A 13,091-nucleotide genomic window follows, 5' to 3' on the forward strand; every position below is an offset into this window, starting at 1 on the left:
TAACAACATATTAAAATTTTAAAAGCTTTGGTTGAACGGTTCATGAGTTAATGCAAGGACAACATTTGATTGCCGCCCGCCCGCCGTACATCCCCAAATCAATAACCGACATTTTTGTCACAAAAATCCGGTTGAAAAGAATTTTATGAAACATATTTATATCCGCTAACCGAGCCCTTATTGAGATCGACAAACTCAACAAAAAAGCTTTGAATACAATACGGATATTTCTTAGAATTGATGGTCATCCTCAGTGGCGGATCCAGAAATTTTCATAAGTGGGGGCCCACTGACTGACCTAAGAGGGGGCCCGCTCCAGTAACGCTTCAATGATTCCCTATATAAGCAACCAAATTTTTTCCCAAAAAGGGGGGGGGGGCCGCCCCCCCCCCCCCCCCTCTGATCCTATAAAAGCTACGGTCGTCCTATATAAATTACAGTCAGTCTTTACAAATTACGGTCATCCTTTACAAGTTACGGTCATCTTTTTACCAATCACGGTCATCCTTGTTTTATGTTACGGTCATCTTGAAAATATTTTGATTATGATTTACGGTCATCTTAACGATTTTTTCAAATCGAATTTCCCGTTTCATGCACATTTCTCGGAAGTAATTAGTGATTTTCGAGTGATTCTTTTAAAAATTTACATCGTTTCAATGTATGATTTGTATAGAAAATGATATAGAAACACTTTAACAGACAATACAGAAACTGACCTAATTTTTCATCCGACATCTTGGGATGACCGTGAATGCAGTTACGGTCATCAGCTTTATCCCAGTGAAGCTAAGGTAATTGGTGTTAATTAACAGTGTGTTTGACACCAAAGCTGTCAAGTGAAGCCATGCACTTAATGGGTCACTTAATTTAAAAATAGCTAGATGATCTTCCTGTTCCTGGAAGAATTACGAATTTGCCGGTATTTCAAAGAAATATTATTACCAGTGAATATTACTTATGAAATCAATCTCAAGGCTAAAAAATACGGGTGAAATCGGGTCATTTTCGGAATTCCCGGGTTATTTCAATGACCCGGCGGGTGTCCCGGGTGATTCCTCAGAATTGTGAGAACTCGGGTCATACCCGCAGAATACGGGTCAGTTGACAGGTATGACTTTGATGAATGGTAGTGACTTATTGTTATCACTATGACTGGTCTTCACTTTTTCTTATAGAAATCGTACAATAACTCAAGTTTGTTTTGAACAATTTGAATTTATGAGAATTTTTAAAAACATGGTTCCTCAATGAAATTTTGTTTTTCAGGTAAATTTACAAACGTTGTAGCCTTGTGGCCAGGAAGCGTACACGACAGTCACATTATGAGATGTTCGCAAGTGTGCACCTATTTAGAAGAATCCCAGCTGTCAGTGCAAGATGGTTGATCCTAGGTGACAGTGGATATGCGTGTAGGAGTTTTCTTATGACACCATATCTGAGACCAACACAGCCATGTCATGAGAAATTCAATAAAGCTCATATGAAGACAAGATGCTGCATTGAATGGACATTTGGTTGGTGGAAAAAGAGGTTCAATTGTCTACATCAGGGAAACAGAATGCACCCAGAAAAAGTTTGTAGGATTATAATGGCATGTGCAGTCTTGCATAACTTAGCCATTGAGATGAAAGAACCAATGGACGAGTATGACAACGTGATTGTAAATAATGATGACTTAAACATGGACCGGACGAAGGACGCATTATAAGAGATCATATAGCCAGGGGATTTTTCTCATAGATTTATTAGTTTAACAATTAAAAAGTTGATGAAATACTAGTATATAAAAAGATCTTCTGTACATATAAAAATAAATCAAACAAAACGATTGCCTTCATTGACTAATTATCATTTAAAGCTTGCAAGGTGAGAAATCGTCCTTTTTCTGATTTGCCCACTGCTGAAGTCTTCTAATTTCCAACTCTAATTTAATATTTTCCAGTTTAATTTTAGTTTTTTCAAGCACAAATTTCTCTTCTTGCACAGTCAAAACATCGTACTGCTTTTGCATGAGCATTTGTGGTGTAACAGTCTCCGTTTTTCTTTTCTTAGGAGCGTGTGATGTACTGCATGCAGGTAGTGGCTGATGAAATGACAACACGCTTTCATTCCCGGTTCTACATTCAGATGGTGGTTGTTCTTGAACGAATAACACGCTTTCATTCCCTGAGTTGTCATTTCTATGGACAATAGCTTCTGTTATTATAGTAGATTGGGCTGAGTCTTCAATGCCAGAATTAGAAATATCTGAAAAACGAAGATGGAAACAGATTAGTTCGAGAAATCATGAGAAATTACTGAATCTTTTTTATTCTTTGGTAATGTGCGACTACAGGTATTTAATAAGTACTAGACCCAAATTGCACCGAGTACCCTAATTGCACCTATTTAGTAAATGTAGCAGCGGAAATTTTACATGATTTTTTAGATGTAAAACTATGTTTTTTTTTATTTGACATTATGCTCCTCTTTAAACATAAGTAAATATATTTAAATATGCACAAAACGTTCACAGTATACTTCAACAGATGAAGTATAACACTGCAAAGGGTAAAATGTATAGAAACATCCACCAACAGGTCATCTTTTAATAAAGGGCTGCACTTTAGCGCATGATACGCCCGTTGCTCTTTTAACTTGTCTTTTATGCTTTAAATGAATTTATATGACCAACTAGAAATAGTGTGAGCCCTGTCAAACACACCCCCTCCCAATTAATAAATAACTAGAGGCTCTAAAGAGCCTGTGTCGCTCACCTTGGTGTATGTGAATATTAAACAAAGGAAGCAGATGGATTCATGACAAAATTGTGTTTTGGTGATGGTGATGTGGTTGTAAATCTTACTTTACTAAACATTCTTGCTGCTTACAATTATCTCTATCTATAAGGGAGCTACCATTTGATTTTTATGGGGGGGCTAGGATGAAATTTGAAAAAAATAGGCAGGACAGCAGTTTTGAGTAAAAAAAAAGGCAGGATGAGACACTTTGCAAAAAAAAAAGGCAGGATGACAATTTAGGTAAAAAAAAGTCAGGATAACTAATAAAAAAAAAGGCAGGACCGAATAGAGTGAAAAATAAAAAGGCAGGACAGAGATTACAACTAAAAAAAAATGCAGGACAAAATTTTTCATCCTAGCCCCCCCATAAAAATCAAATGGTAGCTCCCTAATGAACTTGGCCCAGTAGTTTCAGTGGAAAATGTTAATAAAAATTTACAAATTTTTTAAAAATTGTTAAAAATTGACTATAAAGGACAATAACTCCTTAGGGGGTCAATTGACCTTTTCGGTCATGTTAACTTATTTGTAAATCTTACTTTGCTGAACATTTAATGTTGCTGTTTACAGTTTATCTTTATCTATAATAATATTCAAGATAATAACCAAAAACAGCAAAATTTCCTTAAGATTACTCATTCAGGGGCAGCAACCCAACAACGGGTTGTTAGATTCATCTAAAAATTGTATAAGATAGTTATTGATCAGATAAACAATCCTACCCCATGTCCGATTTGCTCTAAATGCATTGGTTTTTGAGTTATTTATAAGCCAAAAACTGCATTTTACCTCTTATGTTCTATTTTTTGCTGTGGCAGCCATTTTGATTTGATGGCAGAGTCACCGGACGCATTTTTTAAACTAAATACCCCAAAGATGATTGTTGCCAAGTTTGGATTAATTTGGCCCAGTAGTTTCAGAGGAGAAGATTTTTGTAAAAGATAACTAAGATTTACGAAAAATGGTTAAAAATTTACTATAAAGGGCATAACTCCTAAAGGAATCAACTGACCATTTCGGACATGTTGACTTATTTGTAAAACCTACTTTGTTGAACATTATTGCTGTTTACAGTTTATCTCTATCTATAATAATATTCAAGATAATAACCAAAAACAGCAAAATTTCCTTAAAATTACCAATTCAGGGGCAGCAACCCAACAAAGGGTTGTTCGATTCGTCTGAAAATTTCAGGGCAGATAGATCTTGACCTGATAAACAATTATACCCCTGGCAGATTAGCTCTAAAGGCTTTGGTTTTTGAGTTATAAGCAAAAAACTGCATTTTACTCCCATGTTCTATTTATAGCCACGGCGGCCATCTTGGTTGGTTGAGCGGGTCACGCCACACTTTTTTTAAAAGAGATACCCTAAAAATGATTGTTGCCAAGTTTGGATTAATTTGGTCCAGTAGTTTCAGAGGAGAAGATTTTTGTAAAAGATAACTAAGATTTACGAAAAATGGTTAAAAATTAACTATAAAGGGCAATAACTCCAAAAGGGGTCAACCGACCATTTCGGTCATGTTGATTTATTTGTAAATCTTACTTTGCTGAACATTATTGCTGTTTACAGTTTATCTCTATCTATAATAATATTCAAGATAATAACCAAAAACAGCAAAATTTCCTTAAAATTACAAATTCAGGGGCAGCAACCCAACAACGGGTTGTCTGATTCGTCTAAAAATTTCAGAGCAGATAGATCTTGACCTGATAAACAATTCACCAAAGTTTCATGGACATTGGTGAAAGCCTTTTAGAGATATTGTCTGAAGTGTTGAAAAATCCCCCCTTTTTTATGAATAAAGGCCCATAAATCCAAAACTTAAAATCTGAAATTAAAAAAAAACAAAAGGGAGCTTACGTCAATAGATATAAACAATTCAATTAAGTTTCATGGAAATTGGTGAAAGTGTTTTTGAGTAATTGTCTGAAGTGTGGACGACAGACGGACGGACAACGGTATACCATACTACGTCCCGTCTAAAAGACGGGTGTATAAAAATTAGCAAATAAAATATGTTACAAGTCTCCATTTCTTAAGAAATGAATTGTAAGCAAAGATTAATGTCCAATTGTTCTAATTATTTGAAGAAATAAAACAAATTATCCGTTATTCGAATTTAAGGCTGCAAATTTAAGCATGGATGCAATTTGGGCACTTCTTATTTCAGAATCATGGACCGTTTAGAGGTCTTTTGGACCCATTTTTTATGATTCATTATAGATTAAAAATTATTAAATTGGTGGAACCATATAGTGAACAATGATACATCTACAAAATAAACACTGAATGGGAACTTTTGTCTGGGTCATAAATAAATATAGGTGAAAACAAGAATGTGTCCAAAGTACACAGATGCCCCACTGGCACTATCATTTTCCATGTTCCATGGACCATGAAATTGGGGTCAAGTCTAATTGGACTTAAAAATTAGAAATATCATATCATAAGCATCAAGTGTGCTAAGTTTCAAGTTGATTGGACTTCAGCTTCACTAAAAACTCCTTGACCAAAAACTTTAATCTGAAAATTCCACTTTCATTTTATATGTTCAGTAAACCGTGAAATTGGGGTCAAAAGTCTAATTTGGCTTTCAAATTAGAAAGATCATATCATAAGCAACAAGTGTACTAAGTTTCAAGTTGATTGGACTTCATCTTCATCAAAAACTACCTTGACCAAAAACTTTAACCTGTGGACGAACGAACGGATGGACAAACGTACGGAGCCACAGACCAGAAAACATAATGCCCCTCTACTATCGTAGGTGGGGCATAAAAATGTGCAATTTGGGTACCCTCACGTTAGCTCACGTCAGTGGATACTCCTGCACTATTAAAGTTCATGTGGTTAGCGCTCAGTTTCTTTTTGTAATATTACATTTAATGAGTTGACCCATATCTGTTCTTTTTTTATATTGTATAAAACTACTCGTTTATCATAGGGTTTAAAACAATAGTACCAGGGGCGGATCCAACCATTTTAAAAGGGGGGTCCACACCCAGGAGAAAAGGGGGGGGGGGTCCTACCATATGTCCCCATTCAAATGCATTGATCGTCTCAAAAAAAGGGGCGGCTCCAATTCCCGGAACATCTCCCCCTCTGGATCCGCCACTGAGTACATATATTTTGTGGGTAAAAATTTAAGGCCGGGACCGATCATTTAATTACTTGTTAAAGGGGTAGGGAGTTACGTTTTTTTTTCCAAGATTGTTCAACGCGATCATTCAAATATTTTTTCCCTAACTTAACATTTCTATAATCATTTGATAAAATTTGACTCAATTGTTTTTGTTTGTACCTGCATGCTTTTCCATATTTTTTTAACCATAGTTGGGATAAACACTCGGTAGCAAAAACCTAAACTAGCCAACCCATAAGCAAATTAATTGGTCGGTCGCACACTTCACCTTAAAAAAAAATCATGAAAAACCCACACCTAGTAAGAGTATAAATCTGAATTAAACCAGCCCTACTGAGATCAAAGTTATTAATTATATCATGTAAGTACTGTGTATCCATGGGTTGGAAGTACTGTACTTACATGCTTATATATAGGTCTAATGTTAAAAAAAATGTCAAAGACAAGACTTATAGTGTGTGTGTTTTGGGGGTGAGGATATATGTTTTTCTTTGTCACACGAATTCGTTTTTCATTTTCAACGGGAGTCTAATTATTTATTTAAAAAAAACCTGTTAAATAACTCTGAAGCCTACAGGGATAATTTAGAATAAGACTAATAGTTTTTGATCACTTGCTTGGCCTCATAATTTACTGGTACTGTAAAGGTTAAAAAAAAAAAACATACCCCAGAATACCCCTTTTTTTCCTTTCTTGGAACTTTGGTAGTCTGTTCCTTAGCATTATGCATGATTATTCGATTGCTAGAAATTTTAGTTCGGAAATTTATAACCCTAACCCCCAATAAAAAGGTCTGTGTTTTAGTAATGTAAGAGTAATTGTCTCTTTGGAAACCCCTTTATGGGGCCGCTGCATCATGACGCGCACTGTGCTGGCGTGTGATAGTGTGTACTGTGTGCTTATTACACAGGAAGGCCGAACTTCATCTGTATGATTGGAGGTGGTGGGAAACTGTCAAAAAGAATAAATTTCAAGGAGTTTCAGGGGAGTTTTCTTAAACCTTATCATATCCTAGATACTTTTAGCTTTGATTTCACAATTTTGTTAAATCTGAAAGTAGCTTTGGGTTTGCTTAGAACATTATGCAACCTTGTCAGAGCACGGATATCATCTAGACCAAATAATTATGACGTCTTGAAACGCTTTTAAAATTTTTTTCGTTGACGCCTTACCTCAACGTCAAAGTAAGGGCGTCAAAGAAAAAAATTATAACAGCCTTTCAAGGCGTCATAATTATTTGGACTAGGATATCATCATGCATAAACATGATCAAGGTAGGCATTTATGTTTTATTCAAATACGATTTCATATACTCTTTAGGGCATACACGGTTTACCTTCAAGGTTTATTGTGACCATGGAAGACTCGCTTCATTTTAAACCAACAAAAGTTGAAAAATCCTTCATCATTTCCACAATATTCTCTGTCTCACTTGTCACTTGAGGCTTTGGGAGCAGGGCCACCTCCAGTTTGGGCTCTATATTTCATACTTTCCGCATACCCCTTTTTTGCTTTTGTTTGTAAGTTTTGCCATTTTGTTTTGACTTCTTTATCTGAACGAGAATGCAAACCAAGAGCATTTATTTTGGACGAAATGTATTTCCAAAATGCTGTTTTTCTTGGAATTTGTAATTGAATTAGTCAATTTGCTCTGTATAATAGTAGTATTGTCATTGACCAATTGGCTTGAAATATCGTCTATTGCAGTTTCTTGTCTGCTAGATGTCATTTTGTTATTTGTGTTGTTGAGTTGCTGTAATATTTACCTATTTGTTATCTGTGTTGTTGAGTTGCTGTAATATTTACCTATTTGTTATTTGTGTTGTTGAGTTGCTGTAATATTTACCTATTTGTTATTTGTGTTGTTGAGTTGCTGTAATATTTACCTGTTTGTTATTTGTGTTGTTGAGTTACTGTAATATTTACCTATTTGTTATCTGTGTTGTTGAGTTGCTGTAATATTTACCTATTTGTTATTTGTGTTGTTGAGTTGCTGTAATATTTACCTATTTGTTATCTGTGTTGTTGAGTTGCTGTAATATTTACCTATTTGTTATCTGTGTTGTTGAGTTGCTGTAATATTTACCTATTTGTTATCTGTGTTGTTGAGTTGCTGTAATATTTACCTATTTGTTATCTGTGTTGTTGAGTTGCTGTAATATTTACCTATTTGTTATCTGTGTTGTTGAGTTGCTGTAATATTTACCTATTTGTTATTTGTGTTGTTGAGTTGCTGTAATATTTACCTATTTGTTATCTGTGTTGTTGAGTTGCTGTAATATTTACCTGTTTGTTATTTGTGTTGTTGAGTTGCTGTAATATTTACCTGTTTGTTATTTGTGTTGTTGAGTTGCTGTAATATTTACCTATTTGTTATTTGTGTTGTTGAGTTGCTGTCAGTTTACTTTTTTTATTTGTGCTGTTGAGCTGCAGTCATATTGACCTAGATCCTTGATCCTTGAACCCAATGACAAGTACCCTATAATCTTTACAATTCTCATCTAAATTATTCCAGTCAGGTTAAGAATACCTTTATAGGACAATAATCTAAAGTTTAAGGGGGAAAAATTATTTCGAAGTCAGCAGGACTCATTTTGTTTTATCTCACGCTTTCTTTTCAAAAGAAAATATAACAAGATTAAAGACACTGTTTAAGTAGTTTTTAGGTGATCATCAACGGAAGCCATAATTCTCACTTTAGACACACCCAAGCTCATTAGTGTAAATCACAAATTAATTGTTTTGTAAACATTTTAAATACTTTTTCATGAACATTAACAATGTATCACAAATTATTAATAAAAATTCAATAAAAGATGATCTTAGGTAAACACTCATCATGGAAATAGCATGTCATAAATCATTACAGCAGGGCTTTCCCCTGAAATTGAAGTAGAAGGCTCAAATAAAACAAGTGAAACTGCGAGCTACTGCTCACTGATGATACCCCCGCCTCAAGTGGATAATATTAATAGTGTAAAAACAAGAGTGCACACGCTGAAATGTCTCGCCTTCTATACTAATCATTGATATTATGTAGATAGTCCTAAGTATAAAGCTTTATTACAACTGTCTCATAAACTTAACATTAACCAAGATAACTAAACAAAGACCAATGAACCATGAAAATGAGGTCAAGGTCAGATGAACCATGCCAGGCAGACATGTACAGCTAACAATGCTTCTATACAACATATATAGTTGACCTGTTACTTATAGTTTAAGAAAAATAGACCAAAACACAAAAACTTAACACTGTGCAATGAACCGTGAAAATGAGGTCAGGGTCAAAAGAAACCTGCGCTACTGACATAAAGATCATAAAATATTTCCATACACCAAATATAGTTGACCTATGGCATATAGTATTAGATAAAAAGACCAAAACTCAAAAACTTAACTTTGACCACTGAACCATGAAAATGAGGTCAAGGTCACATGACATCTGCCCGCTAGACATGTACACCTTACAATCATTCCATACAACAAATATAGTAGACCTATTGCATATAGTATGAAAAAAAAGACCAAAACACAAAAATTTAACTATAACCACTGAACCATGAAAATGAGGTCAAGGTACCATGACATCTGCCCGCTAGACATGTACACCTTACAATCATTCCATATAACAAATATAGTAGACCTATTGCATATAGTACGAAAAAAACAGACCAAAACACAAAAATTTAACTATAACCACTGAACCATGAAAATGAGGTCAAGGTCAGATGACACCTGCCAGTTGGACATGTACACCTTACAGTCCTTCCATACACCGAATATACTAGCCCTATTGCTTATAGTATCTGAGATATGGACTTGACCACCAAAACTTAACCTTGTTCACTGATCCATGAAATGAGGTCGAGGTCAAGTGAAAAATGTCTGACAGACATGAGGACCTTGCAAGGTACGCACATATCAAATATAGTTATCCTATTACTTATATTAAGAGAGAATTCAACATTACAAAAAATTTGAACTTTTTTTTCAAGTGGTCACTGAACCATGAAAATGAGGTCAAGGACATTGGACATGTGACTGACGGAAACTTCGTAACATGAGGCATCTATATACAAAGTATGAAGCATCCAGGTCTTCCACCTTCTTAAATATAAAGTTTTTAAGAAGTTAGCTAACACCGCCGCCGCCGCCGCCGCCGCCGCCGGATCACTATCCCTATGTCGAGCTTTCTGTAACAAAAGTTGCAGGCTCGACAATATGCAAGTGTTCCATAAACAGGAAGTTGTCGAGTGATGAATCTGAAAATGCATCACACAGTATAGCTGACTTATTTAAATCCTGAAACCAAATTTCAGAAATCCTTGTATTGTAGTTCCTGAGAAAAATGTGACGAAAATTTTCAACTTGGCTATCATGTGTAAATCATACAAGTGTTCGATAAACAGGAAGTTGTCAAGTGATCAATCTGAAAACGCATCACACGGTATAGCTGACTTAGATAAACCCTGAAACCAAATTTCAGAAATCCTTGTATTGTACTTCCTGAGAAAAATGCCACGAAAAATATTCATGGGACGGACGGACTGACGGAAGGACAGACAGAGGTAAAACAGTATACCCCCTGTTTTTTTAAAGCGGGGGTATAACAATTATTTCTCAAGCATTGATAGAAAATTAATATATCTTTTGATTTTCTCTTTTTTTTGTAAACTGTTCAATAAGTCGGATACATAAATCATTTTGAAATGTTATTTATTTGAAGTCGAGTGGACAATATTCTACTTTCCTTTTTGACCTTGATTCTCTGAACACCAGGTGGGCTTAGAACTTCAAAATATACTGTTTTTCAGATTCTGAACAATATGATTTACTAAATTTTCTTTAATTTGACTGATATTATTCCATAACATAAGATTGTCATCCTATTTGATTATCTTCACGTTTAAAAAGCCAACGAGTTAATGACCATCAGAACGTCTCTATTGTTATCGTTCAATGACCACCGGAACATCTCTCTTGTTATCTTTGAAAAGAACAATGCATTCTGACTTTAAACAGACAACCCAATCAGTGACCTGAATTCATGTGAACTATATTTAGCCCAAGGTAAACGCTGACTTTTCATCTGTGTTTATCGAAACCGTGACTTTGCGACAATACATGTACGTCTCTCTGGTGCCTGTAAACATTTGAAAAAGATATTTTTTTCTTTTTGAAATTATAATTTTGTCAGTGAAGTAGCCCGCACTTGAGCCACTGTAAACAGCCCCATTACAGTGGTCAGTGACCGGAAATTTAATTACATGTGTATTGTCAGATTAACTCTTCAATCCATTTAAATCCCAGAGGTCATGTTTTGACATATGTGTATTAGTTTGAGATAAAAATGAATTTTGAATGCTTTTGTTAACCTTGGGACTGTAAATTTAGTTGGACTCAACTGAAATTCTGACTCATCCAATTTCGACTCATCAGGAGTCGAATTACATACATTCATATGGAACAAAGTTGGGGACCAAGTGAAACTTCGACTGATCCCAAATTTCGAGTCAACCGACTCCAGACAACGAGAGTTAACTGCACTTAACCAGGTTTACTGAAGGTCAGAGGTAGTCTTTTTTCATTACATGTTACTAAACTTTTAATTTAAATACAATGAAATTATTTTATGTATTGGAAAATAAAACAGGTATATAAATTTGCACTGATTTTAAACTATTAGTACTCTCTTTTAGGTTGATTCAAAACTCTGTAGAAATAGTAACAATGCGGAGATTGAAATTTGATTACTTGTACTATTATAATGTCTTTTTTGTGGTTTTAATATGTTTGTCTTTTTGGTACATGTATCTGTCCTATTAGTTTTCATCCAGACAATTCTTGTATTCATTACTGTAAATAAATTAATGCATGTACTAACCATCCCTTAATTTCTGAATGTTTAGTAATTTTTCATAGACTCGTTTCATATCCTGATCATCTTTAGGAGTATGTGGCTTCAAAAGAAAATTCATGGAAGAACTACCAGTCTTCAGCTCAATAACGAGCTGAGCCTTACAAATCAACTTCTTGATGACACCAGGAGAAAGCTGAAAGAATGGAAATATTAAATATATGGTTATTGTATAATAAAACTAATGAGAGGGGACATGGGAGGCAATTTTTGAGACAACAACCTTCCATTGGCATTCAAATAAAAAAATAAGAAAGAAGATAGTTAGATGTAAATTAATAATTGTAAAGGTCATTGTAGGTTACATGATAATATAAAATTTGGATAAGGTTCACTGACCAAGTGTTGTGAATAACTTATTAATAGGATTAAACCAGCTGTGTTTGTATGCACCCTTAAAATTTCCAGTTAGAAGACTGTTCATGCTGTTGTTCAGTGGACTGGTTGTTGTTATAAGTTAATGTGGTTCGTAAGTATTTCTTATTTTTCTATTTTCTAAATGGTTTAGACTATTGGTTTTCCCAATCAATTATTTTATCCTAGTCATTTTGGGGCCCTTTATAGATAGATGTTCAGTGTGAACCAAGACTGTGTTGAAGGCTGTGCTTTGACCTATGATTGTATAATTTGTACACATTCATGACATAAATACTTGATGAAGAGTTGTCTCATTGACACACATACTACATCTTATTTCTTTATGACCCGGACTGAATCTGATTCAAACCCTTCCACTTACAGCTATACATTTATGTGAATTGCCTGGACTGACATCATACTCTAAATTCATGCTCCATCGCCCATTATGAAGCTGGATAATAAGAGTTCCATTTTTCCACATAACATTTCCTATATCAATTCCAGAATACTTGACTTTCCCACTACACTCGACCCTTGATGCATCTGTTAACTGCATTACTTCTGTAAATGTAAAATACAAATAACATTTATCATGTTTATTATGTTAGATTCATTTATGCCATGGACCAAAAATTGATGGTTTCCCCTGACTGAGACCGGGTCATATTTTTACCGCCGGGTCATTTAATTTTTCTGGAAAAAAAATTAAAAAATGGTTTTTTTTTTTTTTTAAATGTTAACTGCATGTACCCTAAAATATACAATACAGTTTAACACTAATGCAGTCAATTAAAATTATATAAAATCTACAAGAAATCCTTAAAAGCAGTTGGAAATAAGTTAGCCTTGAGTTGCAACCATTCCAAGTTGAAGGAGATGT

At 34.6% G+C, this 13,091-nt stretch overlaps 1 long non-coding RNA gene across 1 annotated transcript; it reads right to left on the reverse strand.

Moving 5' to 3' along the window:
• Positions 1–1,777: 1,777 nt before the first annotated feature.
• LOC143059235 (uncharacterized) lies at positions 1,778–12,767 on the reverse strand. Its single transcript, XR_012973442.1, has 3 exons — positions 12,591–12,767; positions 11,819–11,987; positions 1,778–2,250 (listed from the first exon to the last, which is right to left on the reverse strand). It is a non-coding gene; the product is annotated as an uncharacterized LOC143059235 (long non-coding RNA).
• Positions 12,768–13,091: the final 324 nt, after the last annotated feature.

The sequence above is a fragment of the Mytilus galloprovincialis genome, chromosome 14 (genome assembly GCF_965363235.1).
Source record: "Mytilus galloprovincialis chromosome 14, xbMytGall1.hap1.1, whole genome shotgun sequence".
Lineage (NCBI taxonomy): Eukaryota > Metazoa > Mollusca > Bivalvia > Mytilida > Mytilidae > Mytilus > Mytilus galloprovincialis.